This window comes from Cucumis melo, chromosome 3, assembly GCF_025177605.1.
Source record: "Cucumis melo cultivar AY chromosome 3, USDA_Cmelo_AY_1.0, whole genome shotgun sequence".
Classification (NCBI taxonomy): Eukaryota; Viridiplantae; Streptophyta; class Magnoliopsida; order Cucurbitales; family Cucurbitaceae; genus Cucumis; species Cucumis melo.
The window spans coordinates 10,514,280-10,519,405 of NC_066859.1; the positions used below are offsets into that span (position 1 = coordinate 10,514,280).

Consider the following 5,126-nt stretch of genomic DNA (forward strand, 5'->3'; position numbering starts at 1 on the left):
CAAATTTTGGGAGGGTGATTGTTGTGGCATAAGGCAGTAGGCACAAGGGTAGATGAATTTTTTCTTTTTTTTTTTCGTTTTTTCAGGATGAGGAACTTTAATAAAAATATAAGATATAAAATAAAAATTGGTTTAAACCGAACCGAATCGACCCGAACTGGATCAGATTGGTTCGATTTAAAAATTGGAACGGAGGACCCTTGGTTTTTATGGTTCATATACAGTGTAAATCGAGGAGTTTGGTTCAGTCCTTGGTTTGGTCCATGATCCGGGCGCACCCCTTGAAATTGTACTTTTTTCTCTATGGTCTGTTCGAGTTCTTCTATAAATTCTAAAAGGTGATTCAACCTAGCCTCCACCTTCAGCAGCATTTTGATCTTTGATCCCTTGAAAGGCGTGCAAGTCCTCGTCCTCTCCGCCTTTGGTGAAACTCCATCTCCAATCCTGTGGCTTCATTTTGAATGAAGATCAACCATCTTTGTTCATCGATTAACCGACCTTAACTTCCTCCGACCCTCATTTTTAGTTGCATTTTGACGAACTCCATTTCATTCATTTCGTTTGTGAGTTCAAGCATTGGATCTATGACCTTTTCTCTAACTATTTCTCCTAAAACCTTGATGGGTGTGCCTTAAGTTCTTTTTTGGTCCATCGAATGCCCTAGTTTCTTAGTACTAAACAGTCTGGTTATTTGGATGGTTGTTATTCTTTTGCAGTGGTTCCCCCAAAATGGGAAATTTTATTTGTCCTTGTGTTGAACGTTCATGTTTTGTTTTTATTGATTGAGATTTGCTTGTATTTATACGTCTTATGCTGTTGATTAGGCTCTGATGAATCAGTTTGGGATTTTGCGAATGATATTTGTTCTGGGTTTTGAGTGCTTCCTCACTATTATGAGAGGAATGCTGCTTAGGAAGCTATATCTGATACTTCTAAACTTGTTTGTGTTTCTAGTCATTTGTTAATGTATATGATTATAGTCTTTTGCTTTCTAGGGATATATGCATCTGAAGTAGTGTTTGTTTGATTTTTCGTTATAAGTTATGAAGACATATACATGTTGATAGCTTATCCTTCATTTTTTTAAAATTGTTTTTCTTATGTTGTTTGAATCTGTTTCTAATTTCAAGATGGTGTTTTTTGGATGAATTGCTTGATGTTGAATTAGAAGTTTTATTGTTAGATTATTGCTAGTTGCCCTAAATTCTGTGGATTAATTTGTTTCTGAAGTTTTAAATTTTTTTTACTTGTAAATAGGATTATCTTCTTATGAATAATATACTTTTTAATTGATTCTCATTTGTAACAACTGTGACCTGGATGTATTGCTTGCTTTAGTATCTCGATTGTTGGTAAACCCAGCTTGATAGAAAATTGAGCCTGCCCACTGCCCGAAGATGGAAAAACACATTCTAAAGATGTTAAGTTGACTCTTATCACAAGCCTTTGCACTCAACTACTACTCTCTCTCTCTCTCTCTCTCTCTCTCTCTCTCTCTCTCTCTTCAACATAAAAGAATGAGTCTTTCTCATTATCGTTTGGTTTTTCTTTTGGTAAATTATACTAGTGGTTGCTGCTGTGTAGAGGTAGTGATGAAAACCAATTTCGGCTGATGGCATTTTGTACATATCCTTTTCTTCTTAAGGTGCAACGAGTTGTTTTCACTGACCTTTTCTCTCTTTCCACAATTTATTAATTTGAGTTGTTTATCAGGATGGCTGCTAGATGATGAAAAATCTTGGAACATTGTGTCTTGAAGTTCAAGGAATTTGAGGAATGGTTTATTTTTTTAGACTTTCATTTTGATACAAACTTTTAAATTTTAATCCATTCTAGTGTGCATACATTATATAATACTCTCTTTTGGCATTTGACAAAATCTCACAGGCATAGAGAAATGGTACTAGATCCTGGACTTTAAAGCTCTCTATAAAATCCTTCATATGCTTTTGTGCCCTGATTCTTCTTCCTTTGCTGTCTTCTTCCTCTTTTAGCTATAAATTCTTAGGTTTTTCTTGTCTTGATTGATTTTAGCAACTTTAGTTTCGCCCAATGATGGAAAATCTATATAAATTGAACGGTTGCAGGTGGCTTTGTTCGTCATTAGCCTTTTCTTATCTCCACCTCTACCATCATCTCCTCTTTCATTCAATTCATACATCTAATCGCACACACATCACTATCTGTAAAGGCTTTTGATGAATGAACACCATTTGCTTTGTACCGTGTATGATTCTATCAAAGCTATGAGATCTGAGGGCTTTGCTTCTATACTGTTTTGTGCTAGGTTTTGTTCTTTGGTTTGTTCAGGACTTGTTTCTTGGATTTAGGGCAGTTTCTCAGTGCAGTTGTTATGAAAATGCAGCAAGGAAGCAGATAATTCCTCCTTTTTTTTCCTTTTCTTTTTTAATGAGTTGTTTTTAAGGATGGCTGTGAGATAATGAAAAATCTTGGAACATTATATTTTCAAGTTCAAGAAACTTGTGAAATAGTTTAATTTGTTAGACTATCTCATTTTGATACAAACTTTCAAATTTAATCTAATTAGATAAATATTCAAATCTCTGAACACTTGTCAAATTAGAATCTTGAAGAAATGACCTATTCATCTAATTGTTTGTTTACACATTACCTTGGTTGCATCACTATTTTAAGCTTGGAAGCATCGAGTGAGACTCAAGTGTGACTTGTAACTATGAATTTCCTCTTTATTTGGTAGCTGCGGTGCTTCGCTTCTCAATAGATTTCAACACATGGGGAAATCCATTCCAAATCCTGGACTTCAGATCTCTCTATAAAATCCTCGGTATGCTTCTTTGTCCCGATTCTTCCTCTTCCAGCTGTGAATCCTTAGGCTTTTGCTGTCTTGGTTGATGTCAGTAATTTCGATTTTGCCCAATGATGGAAAATCACTATGAAATGAACGGTAGCAGATGGCTTTTTCGTCATAGCCTTTTCTTATCTCCACCTCCACCCTTACCTTCTCTTTCGTTCAATCTATACATCTAATCTCACACACATCACTGTTTGTAAAGGTTTTTTATGAACAAATTCCATTTGCTTTATACCGTGTATGATTCTATGAAAGCTATGAGATCTGAGGGCTTTGCTTCTATACTTTTTTGTTCTAGGTTTTATTGTTTTTTCGTTTGTGTGTTGCATGTTTTCTTGGATTTGGGGCAGTTTCTCACTGCAATTCTTATGAAAATGCATCCTAGGAAGCATATAATTGCACCCGTTTGACTCGTTATTGGGCTGTGTATTTGTAGAATTGATGCACTAGTGCCTTTTTGTCTTTTTGACTTTCACCGGAAGCACTTTAGTTATTGGTATTATTATTATATAATTGTCTATTAATGCTTAGTTTTTAAAATTTCATGGTTGAATCACTTGTTTAGTTGACACTTTTTATTTGTATTTCAAGAAAATTACTGATTGCTTGAAAATACTTGCTTTGCCCTGAAAATTGCATCTGCCCGATGATGGGATACTCTGATTGGAGCGGTTACTAATGATCTTTATTACAAGCCTTTGCCATTAACCAACTCACACATGATCTCTCTGTCTCTGTCTCTCTCTGTCTCTGTCTCTGTCTCTCTCTCTATTCATATAGCTATCTGATGATCCATCCATTTGCTTTCTTTTTTCTTTTCTTTTTTTTTACGAGTGGTTAATGATGTGTAGAGGCTAGTAATGAAAATCAACTGTCTACCTGGCAATGATAAATAATGTTAATGAGATCTGAGGGCATCTTGAAAATGGTGAATTTTTCATGAAATTGCAACTGTTGTCCTCGTCAGATCTTACAATAGTGTATTTGTGAATTGTGTATATCAAGTAAGACACTGTTTTGAAAAGTATTCTGAAGGCCTTTGTAATGTTGTATTTTAAAATGGTTCGTTTTATTTGTGAGATTAGTTGAGGTATACATAAGTTGGTCGTGATATTCACGGATATTGGTACTTTTTATTCTATGTATAGATGTTAAATTAGAATGATGACGATGATTTATATTGAAAATGATAAAAGAGAGTTTCATTATATTATTTTAAAGTTTACGTGCTAAAAAGAATACTTGGAATGTTCATGATAACATTATTTGTAGTTTATGTTTTGATTATATATGGACAGTTTATCCACAAGTTTCCTCTAGCATAAAAAATTAGCCCTGCCCGATGATGGAAAAACTTATGCTGTGGAGCAACTGCATTGATTTCTAATACTAGCTTTTGCCCTCAACCACAACCATCTCTCTCTCTCTCTCTCTCTCTCTGGAAACACACATACATACATATATATATATATACACACATATTTAACCCCTTTCCATTTCCAATCTTTTCTTTTATTGTGGTTAGAGATGAGTAGAGGCTAGTATGTGAATCTAATGTAGACATTGTGACAACGAGGATCTAAGCTAAGAGATCTGAGGGCATCATGCAAAACTGTCATCATTTTTCCACCTTAAGGATGGACGTGAATTTTGATTTTATTTTCTCCTTGAAGTGATCAATTTTAGTTTTGAATTAGTGTTTGCTTTAAATGTATTTACATGTTATACTAACCGTAAATGCAGTTGTTTGCTTAGTGCTTCCTGGTGATGGTAAAGCTTCATAATGTCTGTCATCTGCCGAAAAGGAACGTTTGAATTGTATAGTGCCCATTTGATAACAGGCCTGTATGTGTTAATGTCCATTCTACGTTCTCTACCCTTTGGAGGCCTTGCTTGGTCTATTGCTCTTATCTCTGCTCGAACCCTTGATGCTTAATTGTGGCCGAGTTTCTTTGAGAATATTTTTTATAATTTTAACACTAAAAACAAAGAACTAAATTCATGTTTGATGATTATATAATCTTTAATTTTACACTTTTAAAAGCTATTTTTTATACCATAACCATGGATTGTGCATAATTAAAAATAAGTTAAGAGATTATTACTAATGACGAGTATTTTAAGCCTTTCATAATCACTATATCATTCTTTTGTGCTTCTTTGTTAATGTTTATCATTATTTTTTTTTATGTTTTTATTTTTTAGTACAAGTTGAGTTGGAGGATTGGAGCCTCCCTCGTGGATAGGAGATGATGTTACTTACCGTTGAGTTAAGTTTGTTTAGCTTCATGTT

General features: G+C 34.3%; 1 long non-coding RNA gene across 2 annotated transcripts; it reads left to right on the forward strand.

Annotated features, from left to right (window-relative positions):
* The first annotated feature begins 267 nt into the window (after positions 1 to 267).
* LOC103488690 (uncharacterized) lies at positions 268 to 4,895 on the forward strand. Of its 2 annotated transcripts, XR_007819374.1 has the most exons (3): positions 321 to 1,645; positions 1,714 to 2,806; positions 4,577 to 4,895. It is a non-coding gene; the product is annotated as an uncharacterized LOC103488690 (long non-coding RNA). The 2 variants fall into 2 exon arrangements; XR_007819373.1 differs by having other exon boundaries at positions 268 to 2,806.
* The last annotated feature ends 231 nt before the right edge of the window (positions 4,896 to 5,126 follow it).